The 16018-nt window shown below is 41.8% G+C and overlaps 1 pseudogene across 1 annotated transcript; it reads left to right on the top strand.

The window, feature by feature from the left end:
- The first annotated feature begins 12400 nt into the window (after positions 1-12400).
- On the top strand, positions 12401-13703 carry LOC308306268 (beta-galactoside alpha-2,6-sialyltransferase 2-like; annotated as a pseudogene). The gene has a single exon. The product of its transcript is annotated as a beta-galactoside alpha-2,6-sialyltransferase 2-like (transcript).
- The last annotated feature ends 2315 nt before the right edge of the window (positions 13704-16018 follow it).

The raw sequence follows: 16018 nt of genomic DNA on the forward strand, positions 1-16018 counted from the left end.
GTCAACTTTTGCAAAACACATTTTTGGAACAAAATGCCTCAAATCCCGCATGCAAGCGTCCGATTGCCGTGAAAGGCCCAAGAACGCATGGCACCCTTTTCACTTTGGCCTATTATAGAGTCACCAGTAGGCAAAAAAAAAAAAAGAAAAAACACCTGACCTGTCGGAGACCTGTTCGGAAGAACACTGCTTCTAGTTTTTCTTTGATTTCTTCTTTGCTTTCCCTTGATGCTTTTTAGCTTTCTTGCCTTTTCTGGCTTGGCTCACTTTTTCTTTTATCTAATTACAATCTAAAATATGAACCCTTGTTGTAAAAAAACAAAGTTGTCCTTTAATATTAATATTAAGTATTTATTTTGCAAGCCTGAAGAAGGTATATGACCAAAAACTTTCACTTTATTTAACTGATAATAAAGAACATGATTTTGCACACTTTTGAGTGTGCGGAGGCTCCCTTAAATTTTTCATCAGGACAGATTTAAAATAAACGTTTATACTTGGCATTCAATCACTAAACCCCAGCATCCTTCACCAAAGTAGCAGATTTACAAGCTCACTACAAGATGCTACAAGAGCTTGTAGATCAGCTATTTTTTGTGAAGAAAGTTGGTGTATTGACAAATAACTCAAGTACAGTGCAACTCAGGGGTGTTTTACAAAGCAAGCATGAGGCATCAGAGGGTCTAAAGTGGTTTAACTGTATTCTGAGGCACCCTGGACTGGTGTTATTGGGCACCCTAGTTCACTATGAGAAACCCAGCTGCTAGGTTATGATGTAGAGAGACACTGTGATGGCTCGTTGGAGATGTGTGGCACACAAGGCATAGTCAGCCAGACTTGCCGGATTTCAGCCGGATTTGGGCCAAACCTGTTTGCTATGTGGGTTCTCTGGCCGTTGTCGCATGCATTCGGTGGTCAGTGGTCACTGTTAGCGTGTTAATGCAGGGGTCTGGGGAGCACTGTATAAAGGACGTAGGCTACTATGTGCTTGTGTACAAGGTGGAGCCGCTCCTGTTCTTGGGAGCGTGTTTTGTCTGGGGCTCGCGCTGTCTACAGATGTGCCATGTCAACGCTTCGGTATTTGCTGTGCGCGATGCCGTCAGCGGTAATATTGTGGTTGTGATTGTGGTTGTCTGATGCAAAAATCTCCGCCGTTTTGTCTGTCTCATACATAGAGTTATGGGGTCTCATACTACGACCAGCCCTGCTGCTAGCCGCATCTCACACTGACTGTCACACTGACTGCTCAAACATCACTGCGTTAATCACACATTAAAAAAATTATCGGCATTAAAAGGATTTTGAGTTAACTCGTTAATAATGCGCTAAATTTGACACCTATACAAATAATGTCTACAGAAACATAGGCTACACAAACATTAGAAGGCAATGGTAGCCAATCAGGAGGGAATATGAGAAATGGGACAGATCCATGTTGATGACATGACTTTAGAGATACTGTGTACCGCATTTAGAGATACTGTGTACCACTTTGTGTGATTGCAACAGTATTTGATTGTTTGTGTCACGGCCTGCCACTAAACCTTGCCTCCGCACACCATGGTCATAACATAATGATTGGACAAAGTCAGGTCTCAAAATGTATTGAATTTTATTTTACGCTCAGATAAGTTAAATGTTTCTTTATTTACACAAAAGACTACGGATGACTACTGACCAGGATGGTAGAAGACAAAACAAAACTGAGACCTAACTAAAATCCTAACCAAACGAAAAAGATTGGGCGGGCCAAAAGCAAACATACTCCTTAGCTGCCAAACCACAACCTCCACCCCCCATTTCTCACATGTCCCTCTTCTAGCGCCACCATGAGGCCGATTTTTTCAAACACATTTTTGGACACTGCTCCTACTGATTTTGCTCTAAAATCACACAAAGCGGTACACATCAGGCCGATCTCCCGCTTAGAGAGTCTTACTGGTTTTAGGGACAAATCTGTAGGAGCAGTGTCCAAAAATGATGTTTTTATTTATTTGAAATTTTGTTAGAGGATCAACCATTGAGTTGCAGCAACTCGTTTTCGAGGTTTTCCTCAAGCGCAACAAACAACAACAACAACAATAAACAACACAGAATAACAAAACAAAACATACATATAAGGCTCCTCCAACATTTCAACCCCCACTACACCCCCCACTCCAACAGTATACTAGTATCCTTAGTGATAAAGATGAATAAAAATGATATACAAATGAAACATAAAAATAAAAATAACCAAACTTTGCAGATGCACAGATCATACAAATAACAGATCAACATGAAAAATAAATACAAACAACAATTTAATTCCAATCAAAAACAAGAGCAGCTAGTTGTAAGATGGGCCCATAGAGAAGATTTGAATGCGTTAAAATTTGAAATTGCTCTAAGGGACAAGGGCAGGATATTAAAGTCAGCTGGTGCTTTAAACTTAAAAGCACGTCTCCCAGTTTCTGAGTTCATAATGGGCACTAAGAAAAAAAGATGTTGTGTATGTCTTAGGGAATATGATGATGTGAATGGCTGTAAGTATTGTTTTAAGTATGATGGAAAATTGAAATAAAAACATTTGAAAACAAAAAGTAACCAATGAAATTTTCTCCTAGCCTGGGGTGATAACCAGTTCAGTGATTCGTACATAACACAATGATGAGTAAGATAAGGACATCTCAAAACAAATCTACAAATACTATTATAAGCAACAGTTAATGAATGGAGATGCGTTTCAGAGGTGTTCTGGTAGATGACATCACCATAGTCCAGTATTGGAAATAACAGCTGCTGGGCAATTCGTTTTCTTATTTTAAAGCTAAAACAATTGATTGATCTATACATAACTTTAAGACTAATGTTTATTTTAGTTCGAATGGATTCTATGTGAGACTTAAAAGAAAGCTCAGAATCCAGCCAGAGTCCCAGGTACTTGAAAGACTCAACTAATTTAAGGGGAGACTGATCAGAAAAGTAAATGGACAAATCAGTGGATAAATGATTGAGGTTGTATCTAGTGCCAAACAGCATGCTACAGGACTTCTGTTTATTCAGTATGAGATTATTGTTTGATAACCAATCCTGGACCAGGGAAAATTCAGACTGCAGATTTCTTTGTATCTGAGCTACATCAGAGTGAGATGAGTGAATAACCGTGTCATCTGCAAATAGATGTATGGAACAAATTGACATTATTTTGGGGAGATCATTAATAAAAATTGTGAAAAGCAAAGGACCTAATATGGAACCTTGAGGCACCCCCTTTTCGACCACTAGAAAATCAGACTGAACTTGATTTAGAGAAACACATTGACGACGGTTATGAAGATAACTGTTAAACCAAAACAAAGCTTGTCGAGAAACACCAATTGCATGTAATTTATCAAGGAGTAAATAATGATCCACTAAATCAAAAGCCTTGGTTAGGTCAATAAAAATAGCACCTGTTAATTGTCCATTGCCAAAAGAAGAGAACACATCATTGGTAAATTTTGTGAGCGCTGTAGTGGTGGAAAATTTAGAACGAAAGCCAGATTGAAATGAAGATAATATATTAGAATCATTTACGTATTGAGATAGTTGATTAAAAATTTATTTTTCAAATATTTTAGCAGTAGAGCAAATAATAGATATTGGCCTGTAGTTGTTAACATCGAGTGGGTCACCACTCTTATGGAGTGGGGTGACCTTTGCACATTTCCAGACTGATGGAAGCTGACAAGTAGACAAAGACAAATTAAATAAATCGGCTAGAGGATAAATAAGTATATGAGCTGCTAGTTTTATAAATTTGGCATCTAAGCCATCAGGACCAATAGCACAGCCATCCTTTAGGTCAGCAATTACTTGTAAAATTTCAGTGGGTAGAATAGGTCTAAATGTGAAGGACCCAGGGATAGTAGGATTGTCATCGTATGTTTTTAAGTATGGTGACTCATTAGAGTACATGTTACTGACAGAAGCAAAATGAAGATTAAAAATATTCGAGACGAGCGCAGGGTCGTGGACAACCTCATCATTACTACGAATTTGTGACACAGAACTTTTTTTGGGACTCAGAATATTGTTCAATCTTTTCCAAAACCGCTTCGGGTTTTGAAAATCTTGAGCAAGACCCTGTCTATAATAGTCTGCCTCAGCATTCCTTGTTTGGGTTTTACAGTCATTTCTCCATCTTTTGTAAACATCCCAGTCCGCTTGATCTCTGCTAGCTCTATATTTTGCCCAAGCCTTATCTCTACGTTTGAACTGATTTATTAACTCAGAGCTGACCCAAGGTAGATGTCTACCCTTAACTCTTACAGATTTCCAAGGGGCATGTTTATCAATAACTTTAGTGAACTCATTCAAAAGAAAACTCCAAGCATCTTCAACAAAGGGTATCAACTGGAACCTATCCCAGTCGATAGAAACAACATCTTGAATAAAATTGTCAACATTTAATTTTTTACTTTGTCTCATATTTATGAATTTTGGAGGAAGACTGGGAATTTTTATCTTCCATACACAAAAAATTACAGAATGATCGCTAAAGCAGTCAGAAAGTACCCCAGATTTAATAATCCTATCTGGATGAGAAACAAATATTAGATCTAAAAGAGTCGATGTTGTTTCAGTGACTCTGGTAGGCTCAGTGATCAGTTGAGTTAAATGTGTATTTTCAAATAGTTTTTTATCACTTGAAGAAGAGCGAGCAAGCCAGCTAACATTAAAGTCCCCAAGAATGATCCGTTCTGAGTGACAATTCAGAGAGTTAATTGTGGACACTATTTCTTTGATAGAGTCCACTGGTGCGGCTGGGAACCTATAGAAATTTCCAATAATTAATTGTTTATTTTGGTGAAACTGTATTTTAACAAAAACACATTCAAAGTGCTCCGATACAACTTTCAAGGTTAGTTCCGAGTTTAAACTAGAAAGAACGTAGGTTGCCACACCCCCACATGCTCTACTAATTCTATCTGCTCTAAACACAACATAACCATCAATCTGAATTTGCTCATCAGAGATATCTCCCTTTAAAAATGTTTCAGACACTGTGATAATATCCGGTTTGTGAATCATGACCCAAGCTTTTAGCGCTGACATTTTGGGGAAAAGGCTTCTTATGTTCAAGTGGACAACTTTTAAACCTTTAACAGTATTAATGATGAGTAAAAATGTAAATAAATATCAAATAGTGAACCAAAAAGGAGCGTCATACAAAAATAAGAATCATGGTCGGATACATATACTGAGTTGGTCGGATGGAGGGTTAAATCGAGGGTAGAGCCATAACAGAACATACACAAGACAACACAAAAACAGGACAGGACAAAAAATGCACACGCACACACGCAGGAGTGCATGTAGACACAGAGATAAAAATAAAAGTAAATTAACAAAGACAGGGCGAAGCAGAACTATACAGAGCTTAGACCAAAGCGAAGCTCCGTCTGCAATTATATGTCAGGGAATAGTAATAGTACAGTATAACCATACGAGAGGTTTTTAACTTTTTTTTTTTTTTTTTTTTTTTCTCTTTTCTCCTTTCACCTCCTCTCTCCCCTCCCTCACCCCTCTTCATAAAAAATAAAATAAAAAGAATAAGTCAAAAATAATAGATGGAGAGGAAAAAAACTAGACAAGAAGAAACAAGAAAAAGTAACAAGGAAAAAAGAAAGAAAGAAAAATAATTGAATAGCGTTTTCAAGAAATAACTAAGAAAAAATATAATGCTAAACAAAACTCCTCAGGAAAGTCTATCAAGTCCCGGGTATTTCCCCTTTACTAGGGCCTCAATAGCCGCTGTTCATCACAGTACTTTGCAACAGCTTAACTTCATTTACGGCAAGCGACCCTGGTTACCATAGTAATTCACGGCATTTTGCAACAGATTAAGTTACTTTACGGCCTTGTTTACGGCAACGTGGGCAAACCAAAATGGCAGTGCACGGAGTAACAACAACACAGATTAGCTGAAAATAGCTTAATAAAGTCAGTATTAAGTCTTGGGACCAAACACAAAAGAGCTATATGCAAAAATGAAAGCTCATATCAAGCAACGAAAGGCAGTCTTCACAAAAAACGGGCGGAAGAAAGAAAAAAAAAGGATTTAGTTTATCACCAGTGATGTTATGGAGATTTCACCGGTACGTTGCTGAGGAATGTCTCGGCGTCATCTGGGCTGGAGAAGAATGCGGGTTTATCATCGAACATGATTCGAAACCTGCAGGGGTAGAGCAGGGAATATTGGATATCCCTCTCCTGGCATTTTTTCTTCACTGAGTCAAACAGCCGGCGTTTCTGCAGCAAAGCAGCGCTGTAGTCTGGATAGATGTGGATGCGAGCACCCTTGAACTTCAGCTCCTTCTTCTCACGGGCAAGTCTCAGGATTTTTAGCTTATCTTGGAAATTTAAGAATTTCACCAAGATTGGCCTCGGGCCAGCTTTGGAATCCTGTCGACGAGCCGTTGGTGTACGATGCACCTTCTCCAGGACTGGAGGGACTGGGAAGCTCTCCTTGCCGAAGAGCTGTATGATCATCTTTTCCATGAACCCCTTGATGTCACGGCCCTCCGTTTCTGGGACATGAAGGAACCTCAGGTTCGAGGCCCTACTCCTGTTCTCTGCTTCATCCGCCTTCTCCAACAAGTAAGCATTATCTTTCTCCAGCTTTTTCACCCGTGATTCAAGCTCTGCTATATTGTCCTGGTTAGAGCTGACTCTTTGTTCAAGCTCTTCAACTTGGTCACCCAGCGTTGATAGCTTTCCCTCTATGGCAGTTAGGCTTACTTGGAGACCGTCCATTCTTTTGTCGATATGGGAAAGCATTTCAGCCTTCATTTGCTGCAGGGCGGCCCAGATGGCCTGGTCCTGGTTGGAGATTGTTTGTTCCATTGTCCAAGACTCGGTCCTCATGCAGTTGTACAGGCACACACAGCTAACTTGTGCTGCGGGTCAAGACTTTATATACTGGGTTTGTAAAGTAAAAAGTTGCAGTCCTCGGGACGTAAGTTAAAGGTTGCAAGGCCAAGAAATAATAGGTTAAAGCAGACTGAGAGGCTTCAGCAAAACTCTCATGCTCACACCACGGCGGCCATCTTAGAAAGTGGTTTGGCAGTGGTTTGGCAGCCAAGGAGTGTGTGTGCAAAGTTGCGGAGATATGAGTGGGGGAAAGTGTGATGTGACGTGACTGGCTGACAGACTGACAGCCGGTGGAGGTTTTGATAGTAACTGCGACCTGACGGTCTCAAAAACAAAATAATGACAACTAAACTAATAAGAATGCTGCATGCAGGGGCGTTATACCATCTTAGAGAGTGGGGGGGATGACATAACCACGCCCTCATGCGCGTGCACAAAATTGGCGGATTTTCGCGGTCTTGATCGCGTTTTATTCGGGTTTCCGCGGTTTATTTTTTTGCTAAACAATCGGGAACGGCACACTACACTTTCCCTTTGCCTCTCTCCACATGCACCAGCCAGCAAGATAGTCTATAGTTATAGTAGATGGAATTCTTGGTACCAACACTCCAACAGACAGACAACACCAGTATCATATAATCATTCAGTTCCAAAAGCTTTTCAGTTAAAGTTGTACCATGTAACTTTTTTTATAAAACAAATCTTAAAATGGTCTGTTATTTTTAATGGCTGTTAAATCGCTAAAGTTTTAGAACCCCCACTCCGTTATTTTCAGCTTCTAAAGCCTTCTCTTTATATGTTTTCTATGATCCCTGCCCGGGACCGGTTTTCGCGGAAAAATTGCACCATCACACTACCGGCCAATCACAGCGAGGGTTATACACTGCCGGCCAATCACAGCGCAGAACATACACTGCCGGGCTCTCTGGTGGGTTTAGGAAACACGCCTTCAGGAAGTACACTGCAGTGTTTACACTGGAGGAGTCTAGCATGTAACTCTCCAACCGCTGCTCGTAGAAGGACACGGGAGACCTCATTGAAAGCGTCTCGGCGAGGCGAGGCGGACGTGGTGGTCTGACGGCCCGGTCCGCGAGCGAAAAACGGACGAAAAAAGCAAACGCGACCGCGGTTTGCTATACTGCTACAGACCACCAGTTGAGCAACTTACACAGTATAGCTTTAATCTACTTAATTTTACACCACTGTCTACTACTACAGCAAGCATGATGGTTCCCAAACGTTTTAGCCCGTGAACCAAACTAAACGTTAGGGTTACCTAAACTAGTAGTAGTGAAAATAGCAGATCTACAAGCTCACGAGTCGCTTCGCACTGCGTTGTGAACTTCTAGATCGGCTATTTTCAGGACCCATACAATGTGTCCGCGACGCGACCCACCTATCGATCCCAGTGTTAGGAAACAGTGGTTCTGGTTCACGTAGCCACTAGCCCACAACAGTGTACATTAGCCAGCAGGCAGCATAGCATTAGCATCCGTCATCATTACTCTAACTCTAACATAGCCACGACTCACCATAGCCACGACTCACCAAGTGTTGAGTTAGGATGAGAGAAGCAGAGGACGATGTTTAATGCCTTTATAGCCTACATGGTCTTGTCTTGGTGTTCTGTTTATATTCCTTTATGCCTGTGTTGTTAATTTCACCATGAGTCCATGACGCAAGTACGCACGGACGACAGAGAGGTAAAGGGGCGTCCTATGAAAGCCATTTCCTCTCTGCACAGAAGCGCATTTCAAAACAAGAGTCTTTATTTTATTTTTTTCATATACAATCGATCATTCAACATGTTTATTTTGAAATTGTCCTGGAAATATAAGTAGCCATAGCCCCTACGTGTTTGTGTTGATGAGAGCCAGCTTGCAGCGCAGGGGAGGATTTCTTTTTTTTTTTTAAAGCACCCCGGCAGGCAAAAAAGGTGGGGGAGATGAGATCACGGTTTTATGAAAGTGGGGGTGTCCCGTCGTACTCACAATGAATGGTGGTGACGCGCCTGGCTGCATGCATGATTTAAGGCATTTTGTTCCAAAAATGAGTGTGGCAAAAGTCGACCTGCTGGTGGCGCTATAACAGGTCAATGTGAAAAGAGTGGCATTTGTTCCTTGACCTAGTGGAAATGTGCATGCAGAATTTCTCTGAAATCACAATGATTTAAGTAATTTTGTTCAAAATGGACCAATCCTGCAAACTTTGGAAGCCAATGTTAGGCAATTAGGATGGAATATGATATATCAAGGTTTTTCCTTGGCCTCTAGGGAGTGCACGTACCAGCAGCGGAACTAGCCCCCGGCGTGCCCCGATGCGAGATTTTCACCAAGTGCCCGGCGTGCCCCGATGCGAGATTTTCACCAAGTGCCCCTCAACAATTCTGCAACATTTGGAAGTCCATCATGGAATATGAAAAATCTGAAAGTCCTAATTTAAAGGAGCTATAGTCAACTTTTTCTTGAAAAACGGATTTCAAAATAAAAATAATGTTTCGAAAATATTTTATTAAAAAAATAAGCTTCATACATGTGTTTCTATTAAAGAATAATCACAAATAGCGTAAAATAATGATAAAATAATAATGTTGGCCATTGTCAGACTGACACTTTGTTTACATTCTAGTCTATTCTTTGATAGTGTTAGACTAGGATATAAACAAAGTGTCGACCCGACAATGGCCAAAATGTTTATTTTATAATTAGTTTATGCTTTTTGTGGTCATTTTTGAATTGAAACACATATATGAAGCTTATTTATTCATAAAATATTTTCGAAACATTCTTTTTATTTTAGCATCCGAAAAAATTGACTATAGCTTTTTTTTTTTTTTTATGACATTTGGACCAAATCTGTAGGAGTACTGTCAACAAATGTTTTTCGCCCAACATTGCCTCCTGGTGGCGCTATTACAGGCCCAACTGAAAGAGTTGCGGCAAAGGTTCTGCTCTGGCATCCGGGGAGTGTGTGTGCGCAGTTTTGCTGTGGACGGCTTAAGCGGTGCCGGAGATGAGCTGTTCACAGATAGACTGACAGGGTGTAAAACATAGTTTCGGACATGCCTTTCGGCCTGGCGGAGAGAATAAAACATGTGCTTTTCCATGGCATTTGGTTACATTATTTGAGCTGTCTAATCCAACAGACGTCACCGTCTGGCCACACCCACATTAAGGTCCCCCTGTGTAATTTTCCATGCCAGCGCACCTGGCTACAGCACCTCCTTGGAGATCTATTTCTTCCTGTGTACAGGTTGTATTCTTCCTCTGCACTCTGCCCAGCTTCAGCATCGAATGATGACTTATCTTGGTTGGAGTGACATTTTCAAACAGAGTCTATATACAGTAAGTGTATATATACTGAATATACTTCATGACGTCACGGCTAATTATTTTTTTGAGGAGGGTGGGGAGAGAATTGGCTTGGTTGATATGTCTAAACGGGTGTGATGCAAGCCTCTCTGTGCTTGTGTTTTGTTTTTGTTTTCTTGGTTGAAGCGCTAAGCATGAGACTCGAATTGTGAGCACAGCGTCCTTCATTTAATTGTATCTGGATGAGCATTATGGTCGATGAGGAGTAATATGCATTTTGCTCTATTTAATAGGTAAGTCTGTCTTCTTGTTAAAGGAGTAGTTCACCCCCAAAATGACTTTTTTTCTATTGATTACTCATGCCATGGAGACTAGAGTTCAATAATATTTTTTGGTTTTTGTCGCATTCCTAAGACAAAAATTTGATAACAATAAATTTACCCCCATTCGTTCCGGATGGTGACCCGTTTCGAAACGGGTCACCATCCGGAATCAATGGGGGTAAATTTACTATTTACACATTTTTGTCTTAGGAATGCGACAAAAACCAAAAAATATTATTGAACTCTACTCTCCATGGCATGAGTAATCAATAGAAAAAAAAGTCATTTTGGGGGTGAACTACTCCTTTAAAGAGGCACTATAGAACTTTCTTTTTTTAATTCATAAAAATGGTCCAATCTGTATGGTAGACTCAGAGCATGTTAATACAATATCACTTATACAATTACTATCTCTGCCATGCCGAAAGGCAGTGCCGAGACTACGCTTTGATCGATTGAAAATGTCATTAGACAAAAACAGAGACCAGTACAAGTATAGTCAATACAATAGAAATGTAGTACAGTATAAGTACAGTTAAACACCCTGCCTAAAAGGAATATCCCAAACAAGACCTTCTTTTTTTTTTACGTTGGAAGTCCTAGGTATTCAATTCATGGACATAACAAATAGCAAGCAAAGAAAACATTCAATAACATCACAGTTATAAAAAACACTATATGTACAGGATAGGGGAAACAAGGGGGTTGGGCTCACTTCTCGCTTTTTTTTTTGCACCCTACGTGTGTGTGTGTGTGTGTGTGTGTGTGTGTGTGTGTGTGTGTGTGTGTGTGTGTGTGTCCGTCCGTCCGTCCGTCCGTCCGTCCGTCCGTCCGTCCGTCCGTCCGTCCGTCCGTCCGTCCGACTGACTGAACAGCTAATCTCTAGCACCGCTTGGCCGTTTGCAGTGAAACTGTGCACCCACACTCCCTGGATGACAGAGCAGAACCTCTACCCCACAGTTTTCAGATCGGTCTGTTATAGCGCCACCAGGAGGCAGATCTTTGATAAACATTTTTTTTTACAGTACTCCTATGTTTGTCTAAAACTCACGCAAATCAGTTCCCATTAAACAAAACAAGAGTTTTTCATATTTTATCCTGATTGGCTAAGATTGGCTTCCAAAGTTTGCAGGAGTGCTCCATTTTGAACAAAATGCCTCAAATCATGAACACCTTAACATTTTGCATGCACATTCCCACTAGGCCGAGGAAGAAATGCAACTTGAACATTTTCAAATCTATCTCGTGGTGGCACTATAACAGGCTGATCCACGTTTTTTTTTCCGATAACTGCACTGATCTCGCTGTATGCCCATTAATTCAATATTAATTTGAGAAATTAGCCATGCAGGACATCTCAGTAGAACAGAGAGAGATCACATGTTTAAATAACCCCATGGCATTGACATTTATTGTTAGGATTTGGACGACATACTACTGAATTTAGATCCATATTGCTGTAGATTTTTCATCTGAGTTTGCATTTATTTTGTTATCTTTTGATTTGTGGTTGTTTATTTTGTTTTCTTTTGATTTGTGGTTATTGAAAAGTGTACAGAAAGTGTTTGCAGCAGCAAGCAACAAACAGGACATAATATAGAACTTATAAGTCTGCAAAAAAAAGTTTAAGCCACTGCTGAAAAGGGTACACGGTGTGTTCTTTTTAAATAAATAAGTAGTGTGTCATTATTTCATTTATTCCTGTTGAAGGTCTCTTTTATTGTTTAGTGTATTGTTTAAAACTGAAGGTGTTTACTGTTGTCTTGTTTTATTGTCTTTGCAGCTTTTACTATAGTTTGATGGAAATAAATCGACAAGCCTAAAAGTGTGACCATCTGTCGGCTGGCTGTGCCTCAGCAGGAGCTCAATATGAGGCAACAGTGTAGGCTGATGCTGGTAGTGATCCTGGCTTGGTCTCTCCTTGCTGGAACTCTGTCTTGGATTCTCCTTTTCCCTGATGCATCTGTGACTGCCGTGTCCTCTAATGCATCAGTGACTGCTTTGGGCTCTAATGCATCAGTGACTGCTGTGTCCTCTAATGCATCTGTGACTGCTGTGGCCTCTAATGCATCTGTGACTGCTTTGGTCTCTAGGGCATCAGTGGCTACTGTGTCCTCTAATGCATCTGTGGCTGCTGTGTCCTCTAATGCATCTGTGACTGATGTGGCCTCTAATGCATCTGTGACTGCTTTGGTCTCTAGGGCATCTGTGGCTGCGGTGTCCTCTAATGCATCAGTGACTGCTTTGGGCTCTAATGCATCAGTGGCTGCTGTGTCCTCTGATGCATCTGTTGCTTCTGTGGCCTCAAAAGTGGAACAGCACCATGTGGAAATCAAAGGAGTTCGCAGGCTTGCCCAGAGCCCAAAGGAGCTACTGTGTGAACTGAAGACCTGGGCCAGGCTGAGGACGGTGGACGGGTCGGAGCAGCCCTTCTCCTCGCTGGGCTGGTCCCGTCTGGTGCCCTCCGTTCCCCTGGAGCAGCTCCACAGACGGCAGGAGAACCAGAGCAGCTTCGAGTCCTGCGCCGTGGTGGCCTCGGCCGGGGCGATGCTGCACTCAGGACTAGGCGAGGAGATTGATTCCCATGAAGCGGTCATGCGGTTCAATCACGCACCAACGGGGGGTTACGGGAAAGACGTGGGAACCCAAACGACTTTTCGCCTCATTAACGAACAGATTCTGTATAATCCCACGTTGCGATTCAACACCAGCTCTCTCTACCGCAACGTCACCCTGGTAACCTGGGAAAAGGCCCCTCATGACCGAGTGGTTCGCCCACGGAAAACTGTTAAGCCCGTATGTAGCGCGCCGCAGGCTGCACCCCGGTCAGCCCTTCTACGTGCTTCACCCCAGCTACGTCTGGCAGCTCTGGCAGGAAATTCAGAGAAACACAGAGGAGAAGATTACGCACCACCCGCCGACCTCTGGCTTCATGGGCATCCTCGTGATGATGGGGCTGTGCGATGATGTTCCCTCCAGCAGGCAGACGGCCCTGTGCCACTACTTTGAGAACATCCATGCCATCAGCTGCTCCCTGGGCGGCGTGTCCGCGTGGCACCCACTCGAATTTGAGAAGAGGTTGATCCGGAGAATCAATACAAGCTCTGAGACTGACCTGAGAAGAGGCAGGGTGACTCTTCCTGGATTCAGCACAGTCAGCTGTGACATCTAGTTAGGGAAAGTTAGCCGAGTCTTTGACCAATCTGGGAACTAAATGCTTACTAATAAGCTTTCTTCACAAATGTGTTCATCTCTGAACTTTCAAACCCAACTCCCTTGGGGCACTTTGTGTGAGCCAATCAAAGTTGGGGTCTCATTGACTTTACTATTCACGTTATTCCTGGCCCCGTCCCCGGCTTCCTGTTCATATCCTGAAAGAGGCGGAGGCTGAAAAAGCTGGCCTGAAAAACATCATTTGGTTTCCTGTTGTCAGTAGTGTCAGTAGTTGGCGTTCTGGGCTCTGGGCTCTTAGCGGCGCAGTTAAGGAGAACGATACTTCAGTTCTGGAAAGAAGCACCAAAATTTTACAGAGTGTACCTCTTGGGTCATTCTTTAGAAAAATCACATTAGACACTTAATTTTCAAAATGGCTGCCAGTTTTAAAGATGGCCGCCTTTTCGGATATGTTTTACAGGACGCCAGCCAGTTAATATCGAATTTTCATAATATTAAAGTTGTTTTGTAGGTTTTAAAACATCCTGAGTTCATTTATTACACTTTTAAAGCAGCCAGAATAACCTTTCTGACTTTTGGTTGGGGTCTTTCCTCACCTGGGACCCCCCAGACAGACCCCTGAGCCTATTTCAGTAATCGCTCTGCTCCTGCTCCAGAGCAATGTTAAATTAGATCTGAAATATGCTCTGAAATAAAAAATGACTAGTAGCAAATAACAGAGGTCTTCCACGGGGGGTCCGGGACCCCTGGGGGGATCCTCAGAGCTACTACAGGGGGCCTGCCAAATCTTTTTTTTTTTTTTGAAACTTCGAATGTTTTTATGTATCCTAGTTTTATGTATTGTACTTTGATGGTTTATTAGTATTCTCAGTATTATTTATAATGTTTTTTTGTGTTAAACAGTTATGGTTGACAGCTGTTACTGCAGGGATTGCAATAATGAAGGTATTGCAACTTTTCACTTTGGGCGCAGAACAACATTTCCATTTATTGCACTGCACTCACACTGACCACACACACACACACACACACACACACACACACACACACACACACACACACACACACACACACACACACACACACACACACACACACACACACACACCTCTTTGTTATTGTCACCCCAAAACCCTCACCTTATTAAAGCCCATGGTCAATTACACCCAAAGAGATTCACTACAATACAGTAATTTCAGACATGCAGGATATATTTGTCTTCATCATCATCATCTTCAATGTCCAACCTAATAGTGTTGACACAGTCTCCACCATAGCATAGAGTGAAAGGCAGGTTATTTAAGCAGCTGCACCGTCCCTTACAACCTGCTTTGCAGACACATTTGATGAGCTCAAGTACTGCCTTTGGAGCAGGGAGAGCAAGAAACCTGACTGGAATATACCCTCCACTCTCTGAATTCCATCTATTTTCTTCGATTGGTGGAAGCACAGGGTATGGTATGGTCAGGTATGATTTATCCTGCATTGTGACAGAGTTGGCGCGGAGGTAATGTGGTAGCAGTGCAGCACGAGTTGGATGTAGCATCTCACCCTCCAAGTTCTTTGACAGAAATAGTTCCCATCTGAGTAATCCCAGGGTTGTTGGACCTTTTGAACTGTAAACATGGCATACAAAATGTTCCGACTGCAATGTTGATGGAAGCTCACCATTTATAAGCTCAGGAGGAATGGCCAATGACCTTGCCAAGGTCCTTGAAGCGGTTAATGGCTTGGTCATCATCATCATCATCAAGTAGGCATTGACCCATGTCTTTTTGGTGATTCCAACAAATGTTCATCCCCAGTCAGCACCTGAAAAACTATGTACGCAAAGGAACCCTTGACATTTGTAACATCCAATAACTTGAACTCACTTGAATATATAAATTTCCTTTTTTTGTACCGGAGGCAAGGACTTGATAAGGAATCGGGGTATCAGCCTCTTCATGTGTTTGCACTTCCTCAAAATCATGTCCCTTGATGAAGGTATCCTATTATGATGCCTACTTTGTCATACCTGACAAATTGCCCTGAGCTTCCATCAATTGAAAAAAAAAATAGATGGAATTCAGAGAGTGGAGGGTATGTCCAGTCAGGTTTCTTGCCCTCCCTGCTGCAAAGGCAGTACTTGAGCTCATCAAATGTGGCTGCAAAGCAGGTTACAAGGGACGGTGCAGCTGCTCAAACAATAACCTGCCTTGCACTCTCCTCCCTGCAAATGCTATAGTGGAAACTGTCAACACTATTAGGGAGCCAAGGGAGGACATGTATAGTAGTGAATTTCTTTGGGTACAATTGACCGTGAGCTCTTTA

Source organism: Nannobrachium achirus, assembly GCF_963921795.1.
Source record: "Nannobrachium achirus genome assembly, chromosome: 20".
Classification (NCBI taxonomy): Eukaryota; Metazoa; Chordata; class Actinopteri; order Myctophiformes; family Myctophidae; genus Nannobrachium; species Nannobrachium achirus.